Source organism: Gallinula chloropus (genome assembly GCF_964237585.1).
Source record: "Gallinula chloropus genome assembly, chromosome: 2".
Classification (NCBI taxonomy): domain Eukaryota; kingdom Metazoa; phylum Chordata; class Aves; order Gruiformes; family Rallidae; genus Gallinula; species Gallinula chloropus.
In genome coordinates, this window is record NC_140086.1 from 55,537,135 (window position 1) to 55,551,077 (window position 13,943).

General features: G+C 44.8%; 1 protein-coding gene across 1 annotated transcript in view; it reads left to right on the forward strand.

Annotated features, from left to right (window-relative positions):
* The first annotated feature begins 832 nt into the window (after positions 1-832).
* RALBP1 (ralA binding protein 1) overlaps positions 833-13,943 on the forward strand; it is a 31,440-nt gene continuing 18,329 nt past the window's right edge. The window contains exon 1 of the mRNA XM_084279931.1: positions 833-1,041. The gene's annotated coding sequence lies outside the window, so the exon portion shown is untranslated. The remainder of the gene's footprint in view (positions 1,042-13,943) is intronic.

Consider the following 13,943-nt stretch of genomic DNA (forward strand, 5'->3'; position numbering starts at 1 on the left):
GACGTGTTTCTTGGCACAGGTTGCTTCGAGTCACACATCCAGAGCGTTTCTCCGTTTTCCTGTATTCCGGAGTGGCAGAGACGAGGGGTAACGATTCAAGGTCAGGCGGCTCCTTACGCAAGATGAAGACGAAATCGACGGCTGCTCCCGTATGAGCTGCGGGCGCCCGAGTCAGTAGCAAGGCTGCGCGGAGGGCAGGCCAGGCACCAGCGCCCACGGAGCGCCGGGGCAGCTCCTGCACGGGCACTAACGCCTTTCGACGCTGGCGGCCTGCCCGCCGCCACACACCCTACCTCACAGGAGGCCTGCTATGTCGCCCTCGTCACCGCTAGCGCTCGCGTTCCCTCGCAAGCCTGCCCAGGACAGCGGCCGGGTGGCTGCCCGGCTGGCCCCGGGAAACGACCTTGTTCCCTGCCGGGAGGTCACCCGCCCCAGCAGGAGGGACGCGGAGCGTCCTCAGGCGGCCCCTCGCTGCCCGCCGCCGGGTCCCAGCGCCCGCCAGCTCGCCTCACGGTCGGCCGGTCTCCCGCCCCCGCGCCCTCGCCGGCTGACAGGACCCACTGCCTCTGCCCCGGCCCGCGGGCTCACGGGTACAACCGAGCGACACCCGCCATTCAGCCCCTCACGGCGCGCCCGTCGCTGGGAGTTGTAGTCCGCCGGCCGGGAGCTGGCTCGCCACCGCTGCCAGTACTGACCCGAGGGAACTACAGTTCCCGTCACACCCTGCGCGCAGGGACCGCCCGCCTCCTCCGCCCGGCCGTCACGCCGCTGCGCGTGCGCAGAGCGCCTCGCCTCGCGGGAGGCAAGCCAGCGCATGCGCCTGCGGTCCCAGAGGCTGCTCCGTTTCCCCCCCCCCTCCCCCCGCCCCCGGCCGCCCCGAGCCGCGGAGCGAGGCGGCGGCGCCTGCGCGGTGGCGAGCTCGCGCCGCTCCCCGGCCGTCCTTGCGAGCCGGGCGGCGGAGGCGGCGGAATGGGGCGTGAGGCGGGGCCCCGGGCGTGAGGCCGAGGCGGAGCCGCTGCGCCGGCGAGCGGGACCCCGACGGTTAGTGCCCGAGGGCGGGGGCGGGGAGGGGAGGGGGTGCTCTCCGGCCCAGCCCGCTGCCGGGCCTTCTGGGGGGGCGGAGAAGCCGCTTCCGGGCTGGCGGGGGGGGGGGAAGGGATAACGGGCGGCGGGGAGCCGCCCCCGCCCCCAGGCGCGGCTGCCGGGTGGGGGAGGGGCTGGCCCTGGCTGCCCGGAGGCTGCGGGAGGGGAGGGGCCGCCGCGGACTCCGCCCCCCCCGTTTCTCCCTCACCTGGCCCGGGGCCGTTGTCGTTCCCTGCCGGGGGATTCCCGTCAGCGGCGGGGCGGTTCGGCCTGCCTTGCCCGCTGGAGCGGAGGCGCGGAGGGTGCTGCGTCGGGGCCAGGCCGCGCGTCCCAGCGGTGACTTCTTCGCCGGGCGGCTCAGGAGCGGGACCCGGCCCTGTGCTCTACTCACTGGCCTGGGTGACCCTCCCGCCTCTACCGGGCCCGGCATTGCGTCACCCCGGGGTGGGCGCTGGGCTCCTTGGGCACCCGGCGCTCTCAAGCGGCCGTGCTTTGGGAAGCGCACGGGGTGGCTGTCGGTCAGACGCAGGTCAGAGGTCTGCGGGGCTGGGGGCTATAGCTTTCTGCCAGGGAGCTTCGGGGTGGAGGGACTTCTCTTATTAATTTGTCACCTTTTAAAAAAATCTTACAATTACTGTCATTTTTCTACATCCAGCATGCTTAACAGGTTCTAAAGACCCTGTGTTTTCTACCTAGTAATGTTCTTCAGGAACCTGGTGTTGCCATGCGTATGTCAGTGTGTGTTGTATGAGTAAGTAAGCAGACCTCACTTCTAAGTGCCTACATATGCCAAAAGCAACGACAAAATGCCAGCGATCCATGCTGATAAAGTGTCTGTTGGTGAGAAAGGTGTGGATTCTCCCTGCCCTGATGTCCCTGAGGTTAATGGTCATCCTTAATGAGGAATAATAAGAAACCAAAATAGGCTAAGGCCTTTCTACCAGTTGCACAAACCATAGTAAGTCTTTTGTTCCAGCACAGCAAAACAGCCGTAATTGCATCCTTGCACCTATTTCTCCTCTGGATAGTGCTTGAAGCACTCGTGTGTTCAGCATTGCTATAATGCACCCATTCAAGGGGGGTGTTAAGGCTCTGTTGGATATGATGCAGGACTGTAATGGATGTGTACTAGCAGTCGTAAATAGAAGTGGGAGAGAGGTCCCTTAGATTCGGGGTTTGATGTAATTTGCGGTGTTGCATACAACTTCTGATGAATGAGGCCATTATGGCTTCTTTTGGTACAGCCCATATATAGTATAGTTATGCAGTTGGCGTCACACGTACGCTTAAGGGGCTCTTTTCTACAGAGGAGTGAAATAGAAATAAAGAAGCTTCCCAAGCTTGTGATTTGAAGTGGTTGCTACTTCTAAGTGTTTGAATTTTACTGAACAACCGGCTATTCTAGGTAGCTAGGTCAAAAATAGGGTGTTTAATTATTACAGAGTAGCAGGAAACCTTTCGTTCCCTGTTCTCTTTCGTTCCCAGACAGAGAAGACAGGATTAGCTGCTCCAAAATTTTAATACTGCAGGTGCAACTCTGACATTCAGACATAGCTAAAATATATTCTGGGCAGGAGGGCATGCATTGTGTTTTGGTTTGGGTTCCCCCCCCTCCTCCCAAGTAAGGATTTCATTATAAAACCCTTGATGTGATTGGAGTTATATAGGGGAAAATATGGTTTTCCTATAGGGTAGCCTGTTTCCATTTCTGTATGTGTGTGTCTAGACCAGAACAGGTTGTTTTGGTGTTGCAGTAACTGCGTTCTTGTTTCATTCTGTAAAGCAACACTCCTAAAGGAAAACTGATGTGCATTTGCACTGTATTGAACACTCTGAGGTTCTGACCTCAGCTGTACCCTTTAGGCACTTCCCTGATATGTCCTAGCTATACTTTCTCACAGAAAACATTCAAATGTTTTCTGAGTAAAAGATGCTGTTTCTCACAAGCTATTTTTAGACTAACATGGAAGATGCTGCTGTTTAGCAATAAATACCTACAAATGCAAATCTACCTCCTTCTGTAAAGCTGGGTGTCATGTAGCTGGCCTCAAAATGGCAAGCTAAAGTGTAGTGTGACATTTACCTTCAGTTTATTGTATGTGTAGCATAATCTGCTAAGATTTTCCCTGAACTACTGGTCTCACTTTTTTGAATCAGCAAATGCTTCACTACCCTTAAAACTAGTCACGGTTTGCCATGTGCCTGCTTCAGGTTTTTCACCTAAAGAATTAATCAGCTTTTTCTGCTGTTAGAATGAGCTGTGTGGACCACAGTTTTCAAATTGTTGCTCAAAAACTTTAATAAAACACAACAAACAAGCCCACAGTTGGGATGGATGTGTAGCCTGTGGGAGGCCTTCACTTAGGCTGCACCCTCAGAGATGGTTGTGTTGAGAGGTGATTGCTGTCCAAATAACAACTACATCTTCTGCCTGCCATAGATGAAACAGGGAAGGGGTAAGGATGCTGTTTGACTTTTGTAAGAAGGAAGGGCATGACTCCTTTCCCGGCCATAGCTACCCTTCCCATCACAGCCATCTCTTACCTCTTGGGGTTGACATCATGGATAACAAGCTTTGTTGAAGCTGCGGGAGAAGATACAGTAGAGTGAAAGAGCTGATGACATCAGCAGCAACAGCCATCCTTCCTCTCTGAAGCTGAGTAACAGCAGATCTGGTGCTCCCTGCTTCCAGTTTTTCTTTAGGCTGCAGGGGAAATGGGAGATGATTTGGGGCAGCTGCTGGGAAGTGGGGTGGGAAAGGATCCAGTAAGTGGGCTCACACAACGCTCAGTTCAAATATATCCCAAGAGCTTATTGTTTATTCCTTCCTGTTGCTAGAAGATCATGTACTAGGAAAAAACCCACCTTTTTTAGGCTTCATTAGTAAGGTGCTGTGGCAGTTTTGAACTAGGAGGGGAGAACATGTGGAGAAGGTAAACTCAAAGTACGGTGCCTTCAGTGGATAAAGTAACTTATTAAGAAGATAAAAAACAAAGTTAATACCTAAACAAAATATGTCTGACCCTAAATATTTGGGAAGAATAACTGGGATCCATAGTGATGTGTATTATTAGCTGTGCATTGAAAAAGGAGAAAGGATCTTTTTTCTTTTTATCTAATCTATGAATTCCAAGTGTACATGGAAGACAGATACACCAATTCTAAAACATGAGTTCACAGTGTTTAGGAGAGATCAGTTCACTACCTACAAATAATATTTTCTTTGGTAACTAAGAAAGATGTATTTAAATAGAGAACATGGTTTGGTATTTTTCCCTTGTGTAAATAAAAGTACAGATAATGAACATGTCCTAGTTTCTTCCAGAAGCAGCTTGGCATAACATCCTGACTGAAAAATAGCTACTAGTTATTTAATAAACACAGATTTTTATTATAATAATCTTAATGAAATAAAGTAAAAACGCTCACCAGTTGCTAAAACAATAATAATGTAAATCTGAATAAGCATAGTGAGCTGTGTCATAGTGGAAATTAATGTGGTATGCAGCCCAGTTTAAAAAAAACATTAGCAGAGCAAATACTATGTTTAGTTTTAAATAATCAAATTTAGTATTGTATTCTGTGTGCAGAATTACATTATGCAGTTGTTCTGATACAATAATAATTGCAGAACATGATATGAGTCGCTTCATCCTCATTGGTGTGTCCTTAATTGTTAGTCGTCTGTCTGTCTGTTTTAAGTGCTGGGACAGTATGTAGAAATATAAAGCTTAAGCAGTCAATGCAACTATAAAATTTCTTTGGAAGAAGCTTTATGATCCTTGGTGTTAGGGATTAATTTATGGTATGACCTTGTAGGCAATCCCTGGCTTGCTTCCATCTGGGCTGCTGCCTTTCCTGGAAGACACAGGGAATGGCTTCATGGTCCTTGCCAGCTACGGCCCAACACGAAGCACGGGGCTGGGCAGGACCTCACCGAACTGTGCTGAGCCAGGTGCACTATGTCAGCTTCCAAGGGCTAGGTTTTTCCTTGGGAGTAGGTGGGGGCAGCTCCTTCAGAGCAGTGGTGGGGGCAGCTTTCTCACTGGTAGGAACAGCTTTCTCTTTTGCACACTGCCTTCTTTATTCTCCTCCTTGCTCATGAGGAACAGAGCTTTTTTAGATGGCTATTTTGGTCTCTGGAGGCACACAAGCAAAGAAAGGGATGAGTGATGGCTGCTGGCGTCAGGTGGGAAGGGGCCAGATGGCTGCTGTAGAGGAAGAGCGAGGAGCAAGTGCTCGCTGGTAAGGTTTGACATTCCAAATTAGAATGCAAGTTTGGACCAAAGTGAAAGTTATTTTAAGGAAAATGAATTTAGTTTCAGTTTGGTCTGTGTATTTGCTGGGAGTTTGCTCAAGTCAGTTCATAGAGTTACGTAAAGATAAAGTGTGTTTTTGTCATCTGTAGTATGAAAATGTCACATTTCTATGATCTTACTTCCTGGTTTACAGTTTCAGTAGCATCCCTGGGCTTTTGTGTTACGAATAATTAAGCTTTGTGATAGCAGGCAGGTGTCTGTCAGAAAGGAACTCTTGGGACAGAACGTGGCTCTCTGGTACTACCAGAGCTTGAGCTGGATATGTGTTTTCTAAGAACACAATGCATGATGGTAGTACTGTTAACCTGACACTCCTGGAAGAAGCCATCACAGTGACAAAAGCTTCTCATGGTCACAGCAAATGTAGTAAGAATTCTACAAGAACAGCAGTTCTCTTTGAAAGCATACCCCACTCTTCGGAATAGGAGTTACAGCTAAGAGTTGGGAGCTATAGTTTTAACTTTTATGAAATTTACCATTTAACTTACCCTGGTAATGAGGCCTATGGCTACTTTAACATTTCTATCCTGTTGAGGTGTGGTTTTTAAATACGGTTATCACTAGTCGAGGTGCAGTAGTTTTTTTGGGTGTTGCAATGACAATAAATTGTCACTGATTGTACTAGCATGAATTACATTGGATGATAAATGTAAATTCTAAAGCTAAACATGCCATCAATGAAACTCATTTCATGGCATTAGTAGTGTTTTTCTCTCATGTTACTGTGGAAGTCCATAATTCCTGGTTATTGGTTTCCTCTGTCCAATGTGTGGCTTCCACGTACTTGAATGAATTAATTCATGTTGCCTGGTGCAAGATAACTAAATTGGCAGATATTTTACTAGTAATAATCTAACTCCAGCAGATTTTTATATTGTGAACAAAATGCTATATAAAAGCATAATGCTGATCTGTACAAAAGCTAAAATACCTTTTTTTTTTAAATTGGATTTGAAGAAAAGTATCATCTGACACCTTTCTCTTAATTTTCAGTTGTGGTGGCTTCAAAAGAGATGCTGTTCTTTTAAGATAGCCTAAAGAGCTTCTGATATTTGATAGGATTTTTTAAATGATTAAGTAGACTAAAAAGAATCCAGCCAACTGATGACAAATTTACCCAGAAACTCATTTCATTATTTCAGTCTAATGGTTTTAGTTTTCCTTGTTCTTTAGATGTTTTAATCTTTACAAATTCTGTAAGTTTTCTTTTTGCTACCCACTTGAAAGCAGATCTCAGGCGCAGAGATCTTTCATGGGTCACACTTCTGAAGTTTTAAGCCTGAAATTGGGGGTTGCAGTTCTCCAAAATTTACATAATTGGTGATCAGCTGGGGTTTTACCAGTCATCTTTTGAAAAGGATTTCAGAAGTTCTTGGAGGAAATGAAATGCAACTTTCCAGCTAAAAGAAGAAGTGATGAATACGTGGAGTTCTTTGTTGTCAAGGTGGTTTGGTAAATAAATGTGAATGACATGCCAAGATGCAAATTGAACTCCCAAGTTCCTCAACAAAACTGTATTTCTGGAGATGCCTGTCACAAGTGTATCTCAGAACACACCAAAATCTGTACACCCTACCAAAAATCAGTGGAGAAGCTGCATTGGTTATGTACTACAGCTTTAGAATATTGTACTTATTTTATGATAAAACTGGCTTGCGGTCTTCTGTTGTGGTTTGCTTCTTTTGGTTGTTAGCATATTAAAAACTCTCAAAAGGGTTTATAAAGAACTATCTCAGACTTTGAAAACATCAAAAGAATGCACTGAAGTGTCGTTAGGAAAGTCAGGTACAGGTAGATACTTCTGATGGGTAATGACTTTTGTTGGTTTTTAGTACTTAGGAGTGAGGAATTCACCACCCTTAAAAATGTTTCATACCAACAGAGGCAATTTTCTTTTTGGGGCAGGGGGATGACAGTGGCAGTATTTTGTTTGATGTGTACTGGGACTTCCATGAAATACCTACAGTGATTCTATTTAGAGCAGCATGGCTTTCCTTGTGTAGACAGGGCTACACGACAGATTTGGAAATGGCGGTCGGGTCTGGTTTGGTCCTGGGTGATCAGATACAGAACACTTTTGCCAGCTGTGAAGCATACACATTTTTAGTGTCTATTAGTGTTATTATTCGGCTCATTTTTTATTATATTTGGGAAGTAAATTGAAAACAATGATGATTGTGCATTTCATAAGGTGAGGGGATTATCTGATACTCTGAAGACATACAATTGCCTGAAATCAGTGCACAAGGTGTTACAGACAGAGCTAGAGCTTGGTTTAGAAAATACATGTGAATTCAATTTCAAATTCTAAGAATGTTTATACTTGTATTTAGGAAGCTGGTGCTTCATGTAAGTTTTCTCATAAGGCTGTTTGGCTACGTAAGCTGGCATAAAAGACAGATACTCTGAACTTGTGGGGTCCTGCCGCTGTTTCAGCAATCGGTAATTTAACTCCCCATCACTGCTGCTGAAGAAGCCTTGGGTGGGTGCCTTGAATGTATCTGTGAATGTTTTCAGTGTTGACATGTGTGCCATTTTGCAACATCTCAGCCCTGGAGGTGGTGATGTTTATCATAATTAATAATCTACTGATCTTATAAATATTTAAATTTACTTTCCCCTTGGGCATTGAGTGAATCTGGGGCAGAGGTGGAAAACAGAAATTGTTAATCCCAACTCTACATACAGTACTGACAAAAACCCCAACCCTGGGAATTTAGAATTCCACAGAAAGGCTAAATACTTCATGTGATCTTCATGAAGATTGTTGGCAATAGCATTGATAGGAATATATCTGAAAAGAGGAGATGATAAGAGTCCTCTTCTTGTGCGGAAACGTATATGCCACTAGAAAATAAAAATAAAAGAAATTTTGGGGGTTATTTTAATTTACATACAGTTTGACAGACATCAGCATCTACTCCAGCAGGTTGCACTGCTAGAGATGTGACACAAATCAATAAAACTATGATTTTGTTGGCATGACTCAAAACATCTCCAAATGAAACAAGCTACATCAGAAAAAAAACCTTTTGGTGGGTAAAATTACATCTACAATAAGGCTTTGCTAAAACCCGCGGTGCTGGGAGCGTGGAAACATTACACTCCTATCTATTACAGTTGAGTTTGGAAGGTGTTTGCGTGCAATCCAATCTCCAGTTGATTTTGTTCAATATGGGCCTAATGAAAGAACCAATGGAGGCAGAAGGGGACACTTAGTTTTTACTTTGCTTTTTAGGTCGGTAGCCACTGATGTTAGCTTAAGAGTATACAGGCCTCTTGGCAAAAACCAAAGGTGCTGCAGGTAATCAAATAACTTGTCAAACAATAACTGAAAAGAATCAGAGAAGCTGTTACATAAGCAGTTTTTCCAGATCAAAGTTTTCCTTTACTTTTTCTTTCTGCTGTTACAGTAGAATGGTGTTTATTTTATCTCACCCACCACAGTTCTGTGTTAATTTAAGATTCACTGGAAGTTGGATGTGATTTGCCTGTGTTACATTGGAACATGCATGGAAAAAAAATCATGCATGGAAGCCGATCATCTGTGTCATGTATCACACTCTGAAGAGATCCAAGCAAAGCTGTTCTTATTTTTTCCTTATGTTACAGAGTTGCCAGTTCAAGTGACAGCCTGTAATTTAAAGCTCTCTTCAACTGTGCTCCATACATGGTGGAAAAAATGCAATGCGAACTGCAAGAAACTTAATTTTTGCACTTTTTTCCCTAAATGTTTGTGTGTCACTAATTTACCTTCAGGAAATGCTTACTTCTGGGAGCGGTAAGGCCTTCAAATTGCATCTTTTTAGTAAAGTAAACTAGACTGTTCATACTGACCTCCCAGCAAAAGCATTATGAAGTGACTTCTATAAAATAAACTTAATGCTGCTTGAAAATTCTATGAATACAACAATGATCACAATTCAGTGAAGCAGCATGGTACTTTAATTGGGTTTTCTGCACCCTGTCTACAAGGTAGTATCTCAGTGATGAATTAAAACGTGACAGGGTCTGGATTTAGCATTCAGTATTTGGTCCAGCATGTGCAGTCGTCGTCATTTCCTCCAGGTATTGAGCAGGTTTATGCAGTTGACAAAGTGTACCTGTATCTGGGTTCATCCGCTCTGAACTCAGTGTGCTAGTAGGTGGTAGGAGGTGGCTTTCACAGGACAGACCATCAGGCACAAGGTAAGCAGTGTTTGGGGGTGGGGACTTAGCCCTTCTGGTTAAGAAGATTGGTGGGAATGCTGCAGTTTTCACCTCTGCCTGTATGTGTCAACTAAGTATGTTCCCAGAATTTCCACAGAGCTTGAACTTCACCTGCTGACAGGAGCCTCACAGCATCATGTGCATCTTTGCTGCCACTGATGCTTTTGCCAGGTGTATTATTGCTGTTCCAAGAATGCCAGTGTGTTATATTATACATTCCTGGTGTGTAGGCTTGTCCCAAATTTGTTACCAGTGTAAACATACTGACCAGGAAAGTGTCTTCAATATTTGCTGTCTGCCCTTGTTGTTTCTCGTATTTTAGCCTGTGTTAGATAATACACTCTGAAAACAGCCAACAAAACAAATGCAAACCCCTTATATATAGCCTTTAATTGGGCAGTGGAACTGAGAGGGCAGAGGTTGTGTTTCTCTCAAAAATTAGCTTCTGCTCACTGTTGTGTGATCTGTCATAGTCAGTCTGTGGGTGCTCTTGGAAGAGCAGCAGACGTGCTTAAAACGCCAGTGAAATGTTTGATGCCAAACCTGTTCTCCCGTGCTCCGTCGGTTAGCGCTTGCTGCTTCCACAGGATTTGTGGTACATACAGCTCAGCGGGTCAGGGGGTTGCGGTGGTTCTTTTAACTGGCTGCACTAAATGGACAGCTCTTCTCAGGCTGGCCAAGTTCAGGTACTGGAGTGTGTGACTGAACGATGCCATGGCTGAAATCTCTGATAAGGGGAGTTTATCATTAAATAAACCCAGCCCAGGAACCGATAAAAGTATAAAAATTAATCTTAGTTCACTAGATCATCAATTGCTGCAGACCTTTGGCGACTGGGGATCAGACACCTCTTCAAGAGTCATGTCAGAAAACTTGACCTGTATAAAACATGTAGGTAGTTTTAATTGTTCAAAAAGTAAACTGCACACCTGTTACTGCATTTTCTCCTCTCCTTAAAAGAGGACTTTTAAGTGGTAAAAGTAGAATTTTCCATTCAGTTTTGGAAGTGTTGGTACTGACACAAGTGGGAATTTGGAGGGGCGAATGGGAGAAAAGGGACAGGGTTGTCGCACCAGAAATAATTCCAAGGGTAATCTAAGCAATAACGGATATTATATGTGTTGCACAGTGTTGTGTGTTTTGAGAGGTATAGGAGGGTTTGATGCATTTGCAGGACATTTCATATTACTCAGTTCAGCTCTTCATGGCTTAACCCCAGCCTGCAAATAAGCACCAGACAGCTGCTCACTCACCCCCCAGTAGGATGGGGGAAGAGAGTTGGAAGGGTGAAAGTGAGAAAAATCATGGGTTGAGGTAAGAACAGTTGAATAATTGAAGTAATATAATAAAACTGTAATGAGAAGGCAAATAACAGAGAAATACAACCACAGACAAGTGATGCAAATGCAGCTGCCCACCACCGACTGGATGATGTGCCTATATAACCTACCCCAAACCAGCACAAGCGCTCAATAGCTTAGACCTTACCAGCTGTTACCACATTCTTGGTGGGATGAAAATCAGTTGGTTGAATTTCTTTGGCAGGTATTTAAAAATTCAAACAAAACACTCTGACCAAATTATTTCAAGCTATTTCTGAGAACCTGGCGGGAAGGAAAATCTCTTGGCTGTAATTAAAAGCATTTTGGTAATCAGGCAAACCTTTTTAATGCTATTTGTATTTTTAGAGGGTATACCTAAATTTAGCTGGAGATGACCTCTCAGCTTTCCTTGCTTATGTGCAGACTGTAATTTCCAGAAGCCTTAATTAGAATTGAATGTGAGAGAAACGGAAGGTGACAAGGGAAAACCCGGGAAGTGGTGAGCAAGCCAAAGAGAGACATTAGATGAGGCACTGGGTGTGGAGAAGAGAAACAGTGACACTGAAGTTGCTCAGGTCTAGGTGCTGAACACCTTCATGGTGAGGTGGAGGTTGTGAGAGAGAAGAGCTACAATCATGATGGTAGAGGAACTGGAGTGCAGGAGAGAGGAATGAAGAAACTGATGGAGAAGGACTGAGCCAGGGAAGCAGAGAGACTAGCCTGCAGAGTGGGAGATTAGTCTACTGGGCATGAGTATGATTAAGGGAGGAGCTGGCACTGGGTTACTTAGTGGCAACAAGATCATGCGAAACAAGAGCAGGATTCACAGTGGGTAAGACTAGGGAATCCCAAAGAGCAGACCAACACTTTCCCAGGAAGTTTGAAGAATGAGGAATTATTTTCTGGGAGAGCAGTAGCAGTTGTCATGCAGGTAGCTGATTAATCAAGATCCTCCTGTAAAAGTCTGGTCTGGTTGGTGTCCATCTACCTCACAGTAGAGAGTCCAGTTCTGCCTGTTCTTTCAGAAATATGTAATGGAAAGCAGTTAAACAGCAGGTTTTTTAGTTGTTACCTGGCCATCTCTTCTAAGAATGCCTCTCATATAGGTGGTTGTGATCCTAATATAATGCACCACTTTGAAGCTGCTTCTGTGATGATGTGACGTGGCAGGACTTACTGAGATATCCCTGAAGGCTGGGAATGAGCATGGGAGCCACAGGTGACATAGCTGGTGTAACCTCTGTATGTAGTTTTGGTGGTTACTCTGCAAAGATTTGTGCCTAGGCTTTTCTCCTACACTGCTTTAGCTTGCTCTGGACCAGGAGTTTGGATGTGAACTATCACAGGACGCCTCACCAGGGAAGTGGGGTGTTAGAACAGGCAGTGTGACAGCATGACCGGTGCAGGAGACAGAGTCATGGGACAGGGGCTTTCCCTATACAGTGTCTTTTCACATGTGCTCCCCCTGGAGCAAAGCACTTAACTCTCCCCATGGGTCCAAGTTTTGTTTTCCCTGAGATGTGTAGTGGGAACAGCCTGTGAGTTGCATCCTGGTGGAGCTCTACAGAACTTGTAGACTAGAGGCTGTGATACTGAAGTGCAGCAAACCGGGGAGCATATGCTCACACATACCTGGGGACTTTATCATCGTGTGATTGTGAGACTTCACCACAATGCGATCAGAAGCCTTGGTTTTGGTATTTTTAAACATCTGTGATGTTATTTATTTTAAGGTTGTCTCAACTGAACAGATTACTGAAGAGCTGGAATAGCCTCAACAAAAGGGAGTAAGCTGGATAGGGCTACATATTCTGAACATGAGCTGGCTCCTGCAACAGTCCGCTCAAGTATGGATGTGGTCTGTGGCTCTCAGGTTGTGAGAGCTACCAAGTTCTGTGTATTTATGTGTCACTGCATCTGAGTTGGGACAGGCTCAGAGCAGAACTGGAAATACTTTGGATGGTGCTGTAATTACAACAGACTTTATCCACCTACAGGTACATGAGAGAACACACAAACCTGTTTATGTCACTTTTAGAGCTGATCTGATGCTGGCATTATATTCTGAAAGATGTGCAGCTTGCTCCTGTGTGACTTGAGTTCTGTGATTACACACTCTTCTTTAAAGAGCATTTTCTCCCATTGTTGTAGCATCGTGTATACTGTAGAGTAATCTTAGGTTTAGGAACAGAATGCTGCTATGCAGTTTGTACTTTATTCTAATTATCCAAAAAATCTTGCAGAGGCCCTTCTTGAGACTTTAATTATTGCCAATTATGAAGAGTGCATGACTCACAAGGGAGTTACTTAATGCTCTGTTTAGGTGATTACTCATGACTTGTGAAATTTTAAACTTGCTTTACCTGTCTACATGAAGTACTTCCCTGTCTACTTTCATGGCCATGTTGCCTTACTAAGGAAAGGAAAGGGCACTGTTACATACCTGGGTACTGCTTGTTAAATAAAATAGGTGGTCTCTGTCATTTTGCTGTTTGACATTTCAGTCTAAGAAATATTTGAGTGAACCTGGTGTTTTGTATTAAGCTTTTCAGTGTCTTGTAAAAAAATCATCTTTTTTGGGTCAAAGCACAGCTTAAACTGTTGTGTTTTATTGCAGTAATAAAAGCTCAGAGCAATTTGTGTAAAACATAAATGGTTTATTAGCTTTAAGCTAGTAAAAGCTTTGTTCTTTGCCTAAGCCGTTGCTGTAGCTGACAGCCACCGGTAATTACAGGGTGATTAGTTTGAGGGTACTTAACAATATCCTCTACTCTTGGAAGGACCGTGGTTTTAATGGCCTCCCACACTTCACAACAGTCTCTTCAAGAGGCAGAACTTGGACGCCTCTCAGACACTGATATAGTCCTGGTAAATAACTTCTGTTCTCTAATCTCCGAGTCATCTTCTTCAACCATCTCAGCCGTTGTCTGAGTACAACTCATGGTTTCTGAAGTGCTTTGACATGCTTAGACCACAGGTGATAGGTTTTGTTCTTTCCTCTTACCTTCCA